Source organism: Mustelus asterias, chromosome X, assembly GCF_964213995.1.
Source record: "Mustelus asterias chromosome X, sMusAst1.hap1.1, whole genome shotgun sequence".
Lineage (NCBI taxonomy): Eukaryota > Metazoa > Chordata > Chondrichthyes > Carcharhiniformes > Triakidae > Mustelus > Mustelus asterias.
This window is the reverse complement of record NC_135834.1, coordinates 17,066,782-17,084,395: the sequence shown is the minus strand read 5'-3', so window position 1 is coordinate 17,084,395 and position 17,614 is coordinate 17,066,782. Positions and strand designations below refer to the sequence as shown.

The following is a 17,614-nucleotide window of genomic DNA, read 5'->3' as shown; positions in this document are numbered from 1 at the left end:
TGTGAGGTTATGCACTTTGGAAGGAGGAACAGAGACATAGACTATTTTCTAAATGAGAAAATGCTTAGGAAATCAGAAACACAAAGGGACTGGGAGTCATTGTTCAAGATTCTCTTAAGGTTAACGTGCAGATTCAGTCTACAGTTCGGAAGGCAAATGCAATGTTAGCATTCATGTCAAGAGGGCTAGAATACAAGAGCAGGGATGTACTTCTGAGGCTGTATAAGGCTCTGGTCAAAATCCATTTGGAGTATTGTGAGCAGTTTTGGGTCCCATACCTAAGGAAGGATGTGTTGGCCTTGGAAAGAGTCCAGCGGAGGTTCACAAGAATGATCCCTAGAATGAAGAGCTTGTTGTGTGACGAACGGTTGAGGACTCTGGGTCTGTATTCGTTAGAGTTTAGAAGGATGAGGTGGGAGGGTGGGATCTTATTGAAACTTACAGGGTACTGCGAGGCCTAGATAGAGTGGACATGGAGAGGATGTTTCCACTAGTAGGAAAAACGAGAACCAGAGGGCACAACCTGAGGCTAAAGGGACAATCCTTTAAAACAGAGATGAGGAGGAATTTCTTCAACCAGAGAGTGGTGCATCTGTGGAACTCTTTGCCGTAGAAGGCTGCGGAGGCCAGGTCATTGAGTGCTTTAAGAGCAAGATAGGTAGGCCCTTGGTTAGTAAGGAGATCAGGGGTGATGGGGAAAAGGCAGGAGAATGGGGATGAGAAAAATAGCAAGCATGATTGAATGGCAGAGCAGATTCGATGGGCCGAGTGGCCTAATTCTGCTCCTATGTCCTCTGGTTTTATGGTCTCATGGTCTTTCCCCAATGTACTGATTTCCCACTTTGATTTAAATTCCCAAACATACTCACTTTGACTGTGTCTCACGCAGGCTGAGGTCTCGCCACTGCTTGTTTGCCATTTGCTGATGCGCATGCATACCTGGAAGCTCAACTTGGGGTAAAATATGACACCAAATTGGCTATCAGTATGCTTCTGCCCCAGACGTTTGCCAGGGAGAGATATGGGGTCAGAAGCTATGGAGAGGAGATTGCAGTGGACTGAAGACAATGGCGTGAGTCTTCCGAATATTCAAATGTAGGCAATTTCTGTTCATCCCATACTGGATGTCAGACCAGTTAGGATGATGTGTTACTTGGAAGGAGCTGATGGTATTGACATAGATGTACTACCCTGATCCTTCTAGGTGCTGGAGGTTGTGGGTTCGGGAAATTCTATCTGAGATCAAGACAAGTCAAATCCCTGTTCACTGCAGTGAGATGGGGAAATCCTGCTGGCGTGAACAGTCAGAAACCTCTGGCTATAAAATTCCACACCTTCTCCCTTGCCTCCGCACCTTTCTCCCTCTGCTCCCACTCCCTCTCTCTCTCCTCCTGATTCTTGTGTAGGCCCAGAGTGGCATGTTCCCTTCCCTGAAGCTCATTTGTGAACCAATTGGTTTTTTCCGACAAGTCAGCAGCTTTTGTGGTCATTTTTTCCGAATGCCGGCCCCACAAATTGCCAGGTTTATTCAGCTCATTTTCACAACCTGCCTTCGTGTTTTTGTGGGTTCTCTCTCATTCCCTGTTTTCTGTTTTAATTCAATTTCATAGGATGTCAGAAGAGGAGAATTTGCAGTTGGGAAATTGAAACTAAACATCACATCAGGATCCGATGGAGTCACCATAACCTGAATATCATCGGATTTTGATGATGAAAGGGAAAAAGCACCGTTCACTGTGGGGAGAAAGTGTACACGGCTTCTGTGTGTGGACGAGGATTCAGCCGATTATCTGACCTTTTAAAACATAAGCACAGTCATGATGAAGAGAAATTATGGAAATGTGAGAATTGTGGGAAGGGATTCAATTGTCAACCGGTGCTGGAAATTCATCGACTGTGTTCACACTGATGAGAGACCGTGCAGGGGCTCTCACTGTGGGACTGGGTTCAGGTGGTCATCTTATCTTACTGTGCACCAGCAAGTTCACACTAGGGAGTGACTGTTCACCTGTTCTCAGTGTGGGAAGGGATTCACTCAGTCATCACGTCTGCTGAAACACCAGCAAGTTCACAAGTAACTACAGCGATTGGATTTTGTTGCTAATCACATACAGGACTGAACAGTATTTATTGGGGTCTGGTTATTTCGAACACAATGTTAGGTGTTAAACTTCTGTGCAAAAATCAAATAAATCAGCTTTTTGTTTCATCATTATGTGAGAGGCTGGGATTCGTCCAGTTTTGAACGAACAATGGAATAGACCATAAGATGTAGGAACATTATTATGCTATTTGTCCTACATTACAACAATGACTTCATTCTGAATCCCACTGGTTGGGAAAGGCACGAGAATTATGTTCAATCCCAGTTCTCTGGTTACTGATCCCCATCAGTGGAAACAGTTTTTCCCTATCTTGTTATATCAAACCACCTGCCCCACCCCCATAATATTGAACAGCCCCATGAAAGCTCTGTTCAAGCTTCTTTGCTCTAAAGAGAACACTCCCGATCTCTATAATCTCTCCACAAAACTCATTCCTGGTCATGATGCAAGGTAAGAAGTTTAACAACACCAGGTTAAAGTCCAACAGGTTTATTTGGTAGCAAAAGCCACACAAGCTTTCGGAGCTCTAAGCCCCTTCTTCAGGTGAGTGGGAATTCTGTTCACAAACAGAGCTTATAAAGACACAGACTCAATTTACATGAATAATGGTTGGAATGCGAATACTTACAACTAATCAAGTCTTTAAGAAACAAAACAATGGGAGTGGAGAGAGCATCAAGACAGGCTAAAAAGATGTGTATTGTCTCCAGACAAGACAGCCAGTGAAACTCTGCAGGTCCACGCAACTGTGGGGGTTACAAATAGTGTGACATGAACCCAATATCCCGGTTGAGGCCGTCCTCGTGTGTGCGGAACTTGGCTATCAGTTTCTGCTCAGCGACTCTGCGCTGTCGTGTGTCGCGAAGGCTGCCTTGGAGAACGCTTACCCGAATATCAGAGGCCGAATGAACACCGCTCGACAATCACCAGGCAAGACTGTTCTCTTCCTGTTGGGGAGCACTTCAGTGGTCACGGGCATTCGGCCTCTGATATTCGGGTAAGCATTCTCCAAGGCAGCCTTCGCGACACACGACAGCGCAGAGTCACTGAGCAGAAACTGATAGCCAAGTTCCGCACACACGAGGACGGCCTCAACCGGGATATTGGGTTCATGTCACACTATTTGTAACCCCCACAGTTGCGTGGACCTGCAGAGTTTCACTGGCTGTCTTGTCTGGAGACAATACACATCTTTTTAGCCTGTCTTGATGCTCTCTCCATTCACATTGTTTTGTTTCTTAAAGACTTGATTAGTTGTAAGTATTCGCATTCCAACCATTATTCATGTAAATTGAGTCTGTGTCTTTATAAGCTCTGTTTGTGAACAGAATTCCCACTCACCTGAAGAAGGGGCTTAGAGCTCCGAAAGCTTGTGTGGCTTTTGCTACCAAATAAACCTGTTGGACTTTAACCTGGTGTTGTTAAACTTCTTACTGTGTTTACCCCAGTCCAACTCCGGCATCTCCACATTATGATGCAAGGTGCAGGATTAAGAGTTTTTGGAAAATATTGTTAGTTGTCGTGGAGAAGATGGAGAATGAACCAAATCAGAAAACCCAGTCTCCAGCTTTGTGAATCTTTAGAAAAGTCGGAGATGTTAACTTTCCCAACATTGACTGGGACAGCCATAGTATTAAAGGGTTGCATGGAGAGAAATTTGTTGAGTGTATTCAGGAGGAATTTCTCATTCAGTATGTGGATGGCCCGACTAGAGAAGGGGCAAAACTTGACCTCCTCTTGGGAAATAAGGTAGGGCAGGTGACAGAAGTGTGAGTGAGGGATCACTTTGGGACCAGTGACCATCATTCTATTGGTTTTAAGATAGCGATGGAGAATGATAGGTCTGGCCCAAAAGTTAAAATTCTAAATTGGGGCAAGGCCAATTTTGATGGGATCAGGCAGGAACTTTCAAAGGTTAATTGGGGGAGTCTGTGGGAAGGCAAAGGGACGTCTGGTAAGTGGCACGCTTTCAAAAGTGTGTTAACCAGGGTTCAGGGTAAACACGTTCCTCTTAGAGTGAAGGGCAAGGCTGGCAGAAGTCGGGAGCCCTGGATGAGTCAGGATATTGAGGCCCTGGTCAAGAAGATGAAAGGGGCACATGACATGCATAGGCAGCTGGGGTCAAGTGAATCTCTTAAAGAGTATAGGGGGTGTAGGAGTAGAGTTAAGAGAGAAATCAGGAGGGCAAAAGGGGGACACGAGATTGTTTTGGCAGATAAAGCAAAGGAGAATCCAAAGAGCTTCTACAAATACATAAAGGGCAAAAGAGTAACAAGGGACAGAGTAGGGCCTCTTAAGGATCAACATGGTCATCTATGTGCGGATCCACAAGAGATGGGTGAGATCCTAAATGAATATTTCTCATCAGTATTTACTGTTGAGAAAAGCATGGATGTTAGGGAACTTGGGGAAATAAATAGTGATCTCTTGAAGAGTGTACATATTACAGAGAAGGAGGTGCTGGAAGTCTTAAAGCGCATCAAGGTAGATAAATCCCCGGGACCTGATGAAGTGTATCCCAGGATGTTGTGGGAGGCTAGGGAAGAAATTGCAGGTCCCCAAGCAGAGATATTTGAATCACCAATAATTACGGGTCAGGTGCCTGAAGATTGGAGAGTGTCAAATGTTCTTCCTTTGTTTAAAAAGGGCTGCAGGGAAAAGCCTGGGAACTACAGGCCAGTGAGCCTCACATCTGTGGTGGGTAAGTTGTTGGAAGGTATTTTGAGAAGCAGGATCTACAGGCATTTAGAGACGAAAGGACTGATTAGGGACAGTCAGCATGGCTTTGTGAGTGGAAAATCATGCCTCACAAATTTGATTGAGTTTTTTGAAGGGGTAACCAAGAAGGTCGATGAGGGCAATGCAGTTGATGTTGTCCACACGGACTTTAGCAAGACCTTTGACAAGGTACCACATGATATAAGAACATAAGAAATAGGAGCAGGAGTAGGCCATCTAGCCCCTCGAGCCTGCCCCGCCATTCAATAAGATCATGGCTGATCTGACGTGGATCAGTACCACTTACCCGCCTGATCCCCATAACCCTTAATTCCCTTACCGATCAGGAATCCATCCATCCGCGCTTTAAACATATTCAGCGAGGTAGCCTCCACCACCTCAGTGGGCAGAGAATTCCAGAGATTCACCACCCTCTGGGAGAAGAAGTTCCTCCTCAACTCTGTCTTAAACCGACCCCCCTTTATTTTGAGGCTGTGTCCTCTAGTTTTAACTTCCTTACTAAGTGGAAAGAATCTCTCCGCCTCCACCCTATCCAGCCCCCGCATTATCTTATAAGTCTCCATAAGATCCCCCTTCATCCTTCTAAACTCCAACGAGTACAAACCCAATCTCCTCAGCCTCTCCTCATAATCCAAACCCCTCATCTCCGGTATCAACCTGGTGAACCTTCTCTGCACTCCCTCCAATGCCAATATATCCTTCCTCATATAAGGGGACCAATACTGCACACAGTATTCCAGCTGCGGCCTCACCAATGCCCTGTACAGGTGCATCAAGACATCCCTGCTTTTATATTCTATCCCCCTCGCGATATAGGCCAACATCCCATTTGCCTTCTTGATCACCTGTTGTACCTGCAGACTGGGCTTTTGCGTCTCATGCACAAGGACCCCCAGGTCCCTTTGCACGGTAGCATGTTTTAATTTGTTTCCATTGAGATAGTAATCCCATTTGTTATTATTTCCTCCAAAGTGTATAACCTCGCATTTATCAACGTTATACTCCATTTGCCATATCCTCGCCCACTCACTCAGCCTGTCCAAATCTCTCTGCAGATCTTCTCCGTCCTCCACACGATTCACTTTTCCACTTATCTTTGTGTCGTCTGCAAACTTCGTTACCCTACACTCCGTCCCCTCCTCCAGATCATCTATATAAATGGTAAACAGTTGCGGCCCGAGTACCGATCCCTGCGGCACGCCACTAGTTACCTTCCTCCAACCGGAAAAACACCCATTTATTCCGACTCTTTGCTTCCTGTCGGATAGCCAGTCCCCAATCCACTTTAACACACTACCCCCAACTCCGTGTGCCCTAATCTTCTTCAGCAGCCTTTTATGGGACACCTTATCAAACGCCTTTTGGAAATCCAAAAACACCGCATCCACCGGTTCTCCTCCATCAACCGCCCTAGTCACATCTTCATAAAAATCCAAAATGTTCGTCAAGCACGACTTTCCCCTCATGAATCCATGCTGCGTCTGATTGATCGAACCATTTCTATCCAGATGCCCTGCTATCTCCTCTTTAATAATGGATTCCAGCATTTTCCCTACTACAGACGTTAAGCTGACCGGCCTATAGTTACCCGCCTTTTGTCTCCTTCCTTTTTTAAACAGCGGCGTAACATTAGCCGTTTTCCAATCAACCGGCACTACCCCAGAATGCAACGAGTTTTGATAAATAATCACATGTTGCATAAGGTTAAATCTCACGGGATCCAGGGTGAGGTATCTGAATGGATACAAAATTGGCTTCTTGCCAGAAGCCAGAGGATGGTTGGAGAGGGTTGTTTTTCAAACTGGAGGCCTGTGACCAGCGGTGTGCCTCAGGGATCAGTGCTGGGTCCACTGTTATTTGTCATTCATATTAATGATTTGGATGAGAATTTAGGAGGCATGGTTAGTAAGTTTGCAGATGACACCAAGATTGGTGGCATAGTGGACAGTGAAGATAGTTATCGCCAATTGCAACGGGATCTTGATCAGTTGGGCCAGTGGGCTGACGAATGGCAGATGGAGTTTAATTTAGACAAATGCGAGGTGATGCATTGTGGTAGATTGAACCAGGGCAGGACTTACTCAGTTAATGGAAGGGCGTTGGGGAGAGTTACAGAACGAAGAGATCTTGGGGTACATGTTCATAGCTCCTTGAAAGTGGAGTCCACAGGTGGACAGAGTGATGAAGAAGGCATTCGGCATGCTTGGTTTTATTGGTCAGAACATTGAATACAGGAGTTGGAATGTCTTGTTGAAGTTGTACAAGACATTGGTAAGGCCACACTTGGAATACTGTGTGCAATTCTGGTCAGCCTATTATAGAAAGGATATTATTAAACTAGAAAGAGTGCAGAAAAGATTGACTAGGATGCTACCGGGACTTGATGAATTGAGTTATAAGGAGAGGCTGAATAGACTGGGACTTTTTTTTCTGGAGCGTAGGGGGCTGAGGGGTGATCTTATAGAGGTCTATAAAATAATGAGGGGCATAGATCAGCTAGATAGTCAATATCTTTTTCCAAAGGTCGGGGAGTCTAAAACAAGAGAGCATAGGTTTAAGGTGAGAGGGGAGAGATACAAAAGGGTCCAGAGGAGCAATTTCTTCACACAGAGGGTGCCGAGTGTCTGGAACAAGCTGCCAGAAGTAGTAGTAGAGGCGGGTACAACTTTGTCTTTTAAAAAGCATTTAGATAGTTACATGGGTGCGATGGGTATAGAGGGATATGGGGCAAATGCGGGCAATTGGGATTAGCTTAGGGGTTTTAAAAAAGAAAGGGCGGCATGGACAAGTTGGGCCGAAGGGCCTGTTTCCATGCTGGAAACCTCTATGACTCCTTCGGAACCGGAGTCAGAGGAGAATGAAGAGTGAACTGTCTGACTGAGCAGAAACCAGGTCAGAAACCCCATGGCATTTTAGACTAAACTCCAACTATTTTTGATTTTGGTATTCATATGAGCATAAAATCACTCCAGGTGTGATTCTATTGACCAACTCGGAAGCTTTTGTTAAAACAAACTTTATTTCACAATCCAGTTTAATTGTAAGAAAAGTAATTAGTGTAACTTTTCCCAATTGAAATACTTGAACATGACAAAATACAATTCTTAATTGCTAGCCTATCTCTACTTGTTCCAATTTAAACAATATTGCTCACAAACGTAAACACCTTTTCAAAACCAATCAGCAAATAACTGGTGTACATGTTGGTGTGTGGGCTGCTAGACTGAAAGCCTCCAGAACTGAAGAGGAAGAGAGGGGAAGATAGAGAGAGGCAGAGAAACCGCAAGGGAAAACCCAACAAAACTGCACTAGCTCAGATCAAAACAAACACCCCATTTATTACCTCAGGTCCATTATGCTTCTACATTCTCAACATGTAGGCTGCCTGGAGCAGACAGATCAGCACCGTAAACCAGAGTGGGCTCTCAACCTTGCTCCTTGTCTGAGGTGTGGCAATTGTCAGTTTAAATCACCACCAGATAGCTCTCCTCCTCAAAGTGGAGAGCACCTATGGTCATCTGGAAATATGGCGACCTTTACCTTTACTTCAGATATGCAAGGTGATTCACTCAGTTTTCCCACTGTTTAAGATTGCAGTGTTCAAGGTACAAATCATTTGATCCACTATTAGCGGCACAGTAGCACAGTGGCTAGCACTGCTGCCTCACAGTGCCAGGGACCCGGATTCGATTCCTGACTTGGGTCACTGTTTGTGTGGAGTTTGCATGTTCTCCACGTGTCTGCGTGGGTTTCCTCCAGGTGCTCCGGTTTCCTCCCACAGTCCAAAGATGTGCAGGCTAGGTGCATTGGCTATGCTAAATTCTCCCTCAGTGTACCTGAACAGGCGCCGGAGTGTGGTGACAAGTGGATTTTCACAGTAACTTCATTGCAGTGTGAATGAATGTAAGCCTACTTGGGACTAATAAATAAACTTTTTTTTAAACTTTACTTTTTTTGACAAGGGGCTGTTTAATCAGTCTGTTGATGGGAAAAAAATCAATCACTGTTTACCCCACCTGCTGAAGATCCAATAAATTCACATCTAACTGTCAGTGTTGCTAATTTCATTCAGGACAGAACTATGGTGGAGGGTATGTACTTTCCAGTTGCTGTATCAGTTGATTTACTAATTCTGTACCTTGGCAATTGCCTCCGATTGTAACCCAATCCCCAATCATAACTTTGAATCATAGAATCCTACAGTGCAGAAGGAGTCTGCACTGACTACAATCCCACTCAGGCGCTATCCCGATAACCCCATGCATTTACCCTAGCTCGTCCCCCTGATACTAAGGGGCAACTTAGCATGGCCAATCCACCTAACCCAGCATATCTTTGGACTGTGGAAGGAAATTGGAGCACCCAGAGGAAACACATGCAAACACGGGGAGAATGTGCAAACTCCACACAGACAGTGACCCAAGCCGGGGATTGAACCTGGGGCCCTGGCACTGTGAGGCAGCAATGCTAACCACCGTGCCGCCCGGTTCAATAACATGAGTATCAATGGTGGATTACCTACCCAGCATTACCACAATGACTTCATTGTGAATCCCACTGGTTGGGAAAGGCACGATAATTATGTTCAATCCCAGTACTCTGGTTACTGAATTACCTCATCCCTGGACATGATGCAAGGTAAGAAGTCTCACAACACCAGGTTAAAGTCCAACAGGTTTATTTGGTAGCAAATACCATAAGCTTTCAGAGCGCTGCTCTTTGGTCAGATGGAGTGGAAATGTGCTCTCAAACAGTGCAAACAGACACAAAATCAAGTTGCAGAATACTGATTAGAATACGAATCCCTACAGCCAGCCAGGTCTTAAAGGTACAGACAATATGGGTGGAGGGAGCATTAAACACAGGTTAAAGAGATGTGTATTGTCTCCAGACAGAACAGCTAGTGAGATTCTGCAAGCCCAGGGGGCAAGCTGTGGGGGTTACTGATAATGTGACATAAATCCAACATCCCGGTTTAGGCCGTCCTCATGGATGGAAAGGATGGCAGGAAAGGATGTCCCGAGGCATGGTACATTGGGGAAACCATGCAGACGCTACGACAACGGATGAACGAACACCACTCGACAATCACCAGGCAAGACTGTTCTCTTCCTGTGAGGGAGCACTTCAGCAGTCACGGGCATTCAGCCTTGGATCTTCAGGTAAGCGTTCTCCAAGGCGGCCTTCACGACAGTGCAGAGTCGCTGAGCAGAAACTGATAGCCATGTTCCGCACACGTGAGGACGGCCTAAACCGGGATGTTGGATTTATGTCACATTATCAGTAACCCCCACAGCTTGCCTCCTGGGCTTGCAGAATCTCACTAGCTGTTCTGTCTGGAGACAATACACATCTCTTTAACCTGTGTTTAATGCTCCCTCCTCCCACATTGTCTGTACCTTTAAGACCTGGCTGGTTGTAGGGATTCGCATTCTAATCAGTATTCTGCAACTTGATTTTGTGTCTGTTTGCACTGTTTGAGTGCAAACTTTCCACTCCATCTGACGAAGGAGTAGCGCTCCGAAAGCTTATGGTATTTGCTACCAAATAAACCTGTTGGACTTTAACCTGGTGTTGTGAGACTTCATACTGTGTTCACCCCAGTCCAACGCCGGCATCTTCACATCATGATGCAAGGTGCAGGACTGAGAGGAGATTTTGGAAAATATTGTCAGGTGGGGAAGGTGGAGAATGAACCAAACCAGAAAACCCAGTCTCCAGCTTTGTGAACCTTCAGCAACTCCTTGGGAACCGGAATCAGAGGAGAACGGAGAGTGAACTGTCTTGACTGAGCAGACACCGGATCAGAAACCCAGAAAATGCCCCGTTCTCACCGCTGGCGCAGGCGCAGTGCCCGGCTGAGACTGGAGCCTGCGTGTTACGAGCTGTCGCGAGCTGCGAGGAACGGACATGAAACAATGGCGAGCGGTTGGATAAAGGAGCCGGTGAGCGGGGGAGCAGGAGAATAGAGCCAATAGAGTGGGCGGGGAAGTTTCATGACCATCCCGTGGACATTCCTAAACCGAGATAATAAAACTACCTATTCTCACTTCAGCAGCGAAAGGGGAATGAGCTTCGGAGCCGCCCCTCGGGTCGCCAGGCAAAGGCCCGAATTAACGGCCGCCATCTTCGTCAGGGGCAATGAGCCAGAGAGCGCATGTGCGGCAGCCATCTTTGTGATTCCAATGGGCAATGTTCAACAGAGTGCATGCGCAGCCGCCATGTTTATTGGGGGCAAAGTGCTTCAATGTTTTCAATGACAAAATTGAACAATTTGTCCCATCAAACTGCTTCACATTGAGTTACAATGTCTTATTGATAAGGACACTAAGAGTTTTAACAACACCAGGTTAAAGTCCAACAGGTTTATTTGGTAGCAAATGCCATTAGCTTTTGGAGCGCTGCCCCTTCGTCAGATGGAGTGGATATCTGCTTGCAAACAAGGCACACCTTGTGTCACTGTTTGTGTCTCTGTGCCTTGTTTGAGAGCAGATATCCACTCCATCTGATGAAGGGGCAGCGCTCCGAAAGCTAATGGCATTTGCTACCAAATAAACCTGTTGGACTTTAACCTGGTGTTGTTAAAACTCTTACTGTGTTTACCCCAGTCCAACGCCGGCATCTCCACATTATTGATAAGGCACATTGATATATTTTCAAGTCAGTGACAGTAATTTATATTGTACCGTTAATGTAATAAAACTTTCCAAATAATTTCTCAGAACTTTTACAAAGTAACATTTGACACTGAGACATAAGAAGATATCAGGCATATTACAGCGGTGCAGAGGGAGGACAATTCGGAGGAGTCGTGTAGCGAGTCACTCTGGGTGGAGCTTAGAAACAGGAAAGGCGCAGTCACTATGTTGGGGGTGTACTACAGGCCCCCCAACAGCCCAAGGGAAGTGGAAGAATGGATATGTCAGGAGATACTGGATAGGTGCAGGAAATATAGGGTTGTTGTAGTGGGAGACTTCAATTTCCCTGGTATAGACTGGAAATCGCTGAGGGCAGGGACTCTGGATGGGGAGGAATTTGTAAAATGTGTACAGGAGGGTTCGTTGGAACAATATGTGGACAGCCCGACTAGAGAGGGGGCTATACTGGACCTGGTACTGGGGAATGAGCCCGGTCAGGTCTTCAAAGTTTTGGTTGGGGAACATGTGGCAAATAGTGACCACAATTCTGTTAGCTTTAGGATAGTGATGGAAAAGGATGAGTGGTGTCCCAAGGGTAAGGTGTTGGATTGGGGGAAGGCTAACTTTATTGGGATCAGGCAGAAATTGGCAGCTCTTGATTGGGAGAGGCTGTTTGAGGGTAAATCCACATCTGGTATGTGGCAGTCTTTTAAGGAACGGTTGTTAGGGCTACAGGACAAGCATGTGCCTGTAAAAAAGAAGGATAGGAAGGGTAGGATTAGAGAACCGTGGATAACCAGGGAAATTGAGGGACTGGTCAAAAGGAAAAGAGAGGCGTATGTTAGGTCCAAGCAGCTAAAAACGGAGGGAGCTCTGGAGGAGTACAATGAAAGTAGGAAAGTACTCAAACGGGGAATTAGAAGAGCAAAAAGGGGTCACGAAATGTTCTTGGCAGACAGGATTAAGGAGAATCCCAAGGCATTTTATTCATATGTTAGGAACAAAAGGGTTGTTAGGGAAAAAATCGGACCTCTCAGGGACAAAAGTGGGGACTTATGCTTGGAGCCCAAAGAAGTAGGGGAGATCCTAAATAAATACTTTGCGTCGGTATTCACAAAGGAGAGGGATGTGTTGACTGGGAGTGTCTCTGAGGGGAGTGTTGAACCGTTGGAGAAAATCTCCATTACAAAGGAGGAAGTGTTAGGTTTGTTAGAGAATATAAAGACTGACAAATCCCCAGGGCCTGATGGAATCTATCCAAGGCTGCTCAGGGAGACGAGAGGTGAAATAGTTGGGCCTCTGACGCAAATCTTTGTCTCGTCACTGGACACAGGTGAGGTCCCAGAGGATTGGAGGATAGCCAATGTGGTCCCGTTATTTAAGAAGGGTGGGAAGGATAACCCGGGTAATTATAGGCCGGTGAGCTTGACGTCCGTGGTGGGGAAGTTGTTGGAGAAGATTCTTAGAGATAGGATGTATGCGCATTTAGAAAGGAATAAACTCATTAACGATAGTCAACATGGTTTTGTGAGAGGGAGGTCATGCCTCACTAACCTGGTGGTGTTTTTTGAAGAAGTGACCAGAATGGTTGACGAAGGAAGGGCCGTGGATGTTGTCTATATGGACTTTAGTGAAGCGTTTGACAAAGTCCCTCATGGGAGGCGAGTGAAAAAGGTTGGATCCCATGGGATAAAGGGGGAGGTGGCTAGATGGGTGGAGAACTGGCTTGGTCATAGAAGACAGAGGGTGGTAGTGGAAGGGTCTTTTTCCGGCTGGAGGCCTGTGACTAGTGGTGTACCGCAGGGCTCTGTATTGGGACCTCTGCTGTTTGTGATTTATATAAATGATCTGGAAGAAGGAGTAACTGGGGTGATCAGTAAGTTTGCGGACGACACAAAACTGGCAGGACTTGCAGATAGTGAGGAACATTGTCAGAGGCTACAGAAGGACATAGATAGGCTGGAAATTTGGGCAAGGAAATGGCAGATGGAGTTCAATCCTGATAAATGCGAAGTGATGCATTTTGGTGGGAATAATGTAGGGAGGAGCTACACGATAAATGGAAGAACCATAAAGGGTGTAGAGTCGCAGAGGGACCTGGGTGTGCAAGTCCACAGATCTTTGAAGGTGACGTCACAGGTGGAGAAGGTGGTGAAGAAGGCATATGGCATGCTTGCCTTTATAGGACGGGGCATAGAGTATAAGAGTTGGGGTCTGATGTTGCAGATGTATAGAACGTTGGTTCGGCCGCATTTGGAATACTGCGTCCAGTTCTGGTCGCCACACTACCAGAAGGACGTGGAGGCTTTGGAGAGAGTACAGAGGAGGTTTACCAGGATGTTGCCTGGTATGGAGGGGCTTGGTTATGAGGAGAGATTGGGGAAACTGGGGTTGTTCTCCTTGGAAAGACGGAGGATGAGGGGAGACTTAATAGAGGTGTATAAAATTATGAAAGGCATAGATAGGGTGAACGGTGGGAAGCTTTTCCCCGGGTCGGTGGTGACGTTCACGAGGGGTCATAGGTTCAAGGTGAAGGGGGGGAGGTTTAACACAGATATCAGAAGGACATATTTCACACAGAGGGTCGTGGGGGCCTGGAATGTGTTGCCGGGCAAGGTGGTGGAGGCGGACACACTGGGAACGTTTAAGACTTATCTAGACAGCTATATGAACGGAGTGGGAATGGAGGGATACAAAAGAGTGGTCTAGTTTGGACCAGGGAGCGGCGCGGGCTAATTGTTCCTTGTTTCTCGTTTCAAGGCTTCATTCTATGATCATCTTGCTGGTGCCAGTACAGAGCGAGACTGCGGATAGTTGGGAACCTGTCTCGGGGGCAGGGAATTCATATGGTGTTCGTGGAAGTAGAAATGACTAGGGTTGGGAAGCATTTTCCGATCAGGGCCATTGTGATCTCCTGGACCCGTTTCGATCGCCTCAGGGGGTCGGAGAGGAATTTCCCAGATTCTTTTTCCCCATATTGGCCCTGGGGTTTTCACTCTGGGTTTTCGCCTCTCCCTGGAGATCACATGGTCTGGAATGGGGGGGTGGGGGTGAGTTAATAGGTTGTGATGAACAAAGCATCGTAGCTGTGAGGGACAGCTCGGTGGATAGGATATTGGTATGTAGATAGGCTGGAAAATTGGGCGAGGATCCTGGATTCAGGATTCAATCCTGGACCGGGGAGCGGCGCGGGCTTGGAGGGCCGAAGGGCCTGTTCCTGTGCTGTATTGTTCTTTGTTCTTTGTTCAGGTCAGTTGACAAAAAGCTTGGTTAAAGAGGGAGGTTTAAGGAGAATCTTAAAGGATGAAAGTGAGCTGGAGAGGATTAAGAAATAAATTCCTGAGCTTGTGGTCCAGGCAAATGAAAGAACAGTCACCAATGGAGAAATGATCCATATCAGGAATCTTCAAGAGGCTGGAATTAAGTGAGTGTAGAGATGTCAGGTGGGTGTGTGGCGAGAGGAGTTTTCAGCGATAAGGATGGTCACAACCATGGAGGAAAATAAGGATGAGAATTTTAAAAGTTAGGTGATTCTTAACCAAGAACCTTTGTGGATCAGTGAGCACAAATGTGAGGGGTGAACAGGGTGAGGGGTGAACAAGACTTGGTGTGAACAAGCACATGGGCAGAAAAGTTTTGGATGACCTCAAGATTACAGGAAGGTTGAATGTGGGAGGCCGGGCGGGAGTGGTTTGGATGGTTAAATCTAGAAGGAACAAAGGAATGGATGAGCTGAGAGTTGGGTGATGTGATTGAGGTGGATTTGGTGATGATGTGGATATTTGGTTGGAAACTGATCTCAGGGTCAAATGTGACCCCATCAGTTCAAACATTCAGGTCCAGCCTCAGGCAGGGGTCAGGGGGGTAGGATGGGTGGGTGTCTAGCGAGTGGAGTTTGATCTGGGGACTGAATACAAGGGGAACCTGAAGCTGATGATAGAATCATAGAATCCTACAGTGCAGAAAGAGGCCATTCGGCCCATCGAGTCTGCACCAACCACAATCCAACCCAGGCTCTATCCCCATATCCACCCACTAATCCCTCTAACCTATGCATCCCAGGACACTAAGGGGCAATTTTTTTTTTAGAATGGCCAATCCACCTATCCCGCACGTCTTTGGACTATGGGAGGAAACCGGAGCACCCGGAGGAAACCCACGCAGACACAGGGAGAATGTGCAAACTCCACGCAGACAGTGACCCGAGCTGGGATTCGAACCCAGGTCGCTGGAGCTGTGAAGCAGCAGTGCTAACCACTGTGCTACCGTGCCGCCCTGATGTTCATGTACAACTGCTACCCTGTTTTTCGGCTGTGTAATGAGAGGTTTTTGGAAATTCTGTCAATGTTTGGTTGTGTTGTAGAGATTTAGAATCTATCTCGCTCACCCTCTACCTCTCCCAGCCCTCCCTCCCACTCTTCTCCCCTTCAGAATCTTGTTCCAGTCCAGACAAGATAACATTTCCTTTCCTGAAGGTCATGAGTGAACCATTTGACTTTTTACAACAACCCTTACCTGGACCTGGAAAACAAAATATTGATTTTGCTTTCGATTTTCACACCTCTGTCATCTTCGCATGGTCCATCTCCAACACTTCCTTTCCTTTACCTCTCTGTCTCCATTTCCAGTGACAGACTGACCACTAATGTTCATTTCAAACCCACTGATGCCCACAACTACCTCGACGACAGCTCACCACTCACCTTCCACTCCCTGTAAGCACTCCATCCCATTCTCGCAGATTTGCCGCCTCTGTCAAATCTGTTGTGATGATGCCAGCTTCGGAAATGGCACCTCCGACATGTCTGCATTTTCCCTTAACTGTGATTCCACTCCCATCCCCTATGTTTGACAGGATATTCTACTGGGTCCAACCCATTTTCCACAACTCTGCCCTCACCCTTTCCTCCTTCCCAGTAGCAGGATAGGGTTCCCCTTTGTCCTCACTTTCCACACCACTACCCTCTGCATTCAACGGATCATCCTCCTCCATTTCCACCAACTCCAGCATGATGCCACCACTAAACACATCTTCCCCTCGCTCCCCTTTTCAGCATTCTGCAGGATCCACACTCTCTGTGACACCTTGGTGCACTCCACCATCACACCCAAATCCCCATCATATTCCCATGGCACCTTCCCTTGGAATGACAGAAGGTGCAACACCTACTCCTTTATCTCCTTCCTCTTCACGTTTCAATGCCCCAAATGCACCTTTCAGGTTAAGCAGCATTTCACTTTGCACACCATCTTCCTTCAGTCCACAAACATGAACCCAAACTTCCTTTTGCTTGTCATTTTAACTCAGCACCTTGGTCTCATGCCCACTTGTCCATCCTGGGCCAGTGAAGCCCAGTGCAAACTGGAGGAGCAGCATCACATCTTCTGATTGGGCATGTGACATCCCTCAGGAATTAACATTGAGTTCAACAACTCCAGACAGTGACCTTTCTCCTCCATCTTAAACCTTTAGTTTATATTCCATACATTCATTGTAAAAACGCAAAAAAATTCCCTTCCCCTGCTCCTCCCACACTGGGCCATCTGTCTCCTCTCTCTGCTGACTCTGCCAGACCTGCTGAGTGTTTCCAGCATTCTCTGTTTTTGTGACTGTTTGAACAATCTGGCAGTTTGCATGGTCAATTTTCTGTCATGCTGCTCCCACAATATACCAAAGTCATTCAGCTCAATTTCATAATGAGAGCAGGACAGTGTGTGACTTGAAGTAGAACTTGGAGTTGATGCTGTTCATCTCCTGCTCCTCCTTGGTGTGGAGGTTGAGGGTTTCACAGATTATGTCAAATGGTGGCACAGTGGTGAGCACTGCTGCCTCACAGCGCGAGGGACCCGGGTTCAATTTCGGCCTTGGTAACTGTCTGTGTGGAGTTTGCTTGTCCTTCCCGTGTCTGCATGGGTTTCCTCCCACAGTCCAAAGATGCACAGGTTAGGTCGGTTGGCCATGTTAAATTGCCCCTTAGCATTCCAAGATGCGTAGGTTAGGGGGATTTGCAGGGTAAATACATGGGATTACACAGGAAAGGGCCTGGATGGGATGGTCTATTGGTGGGTCAGTGCAGACTCAATGAGCTGAATGGCCTCCTTCTGCACTGTAAGGATTCTATGATTCTGGCT

At 46.6% G+C, this 17,614-nt stretch overlaps 1 protein-coding gene across 1 annotated transcript in view; it reads left to right on the top strand.

Annotated features, from left to right (window-relative positions):
• LOC144481861 (uncharacterized) overlaps positions 1-17,614 on the top strand; it is a 144,211-nt gene that overhangs the window by 123,919 nt on the left and 2,678 nt on the right. The gene's annotated exons all lie outside the window — the stretch shown is intronic.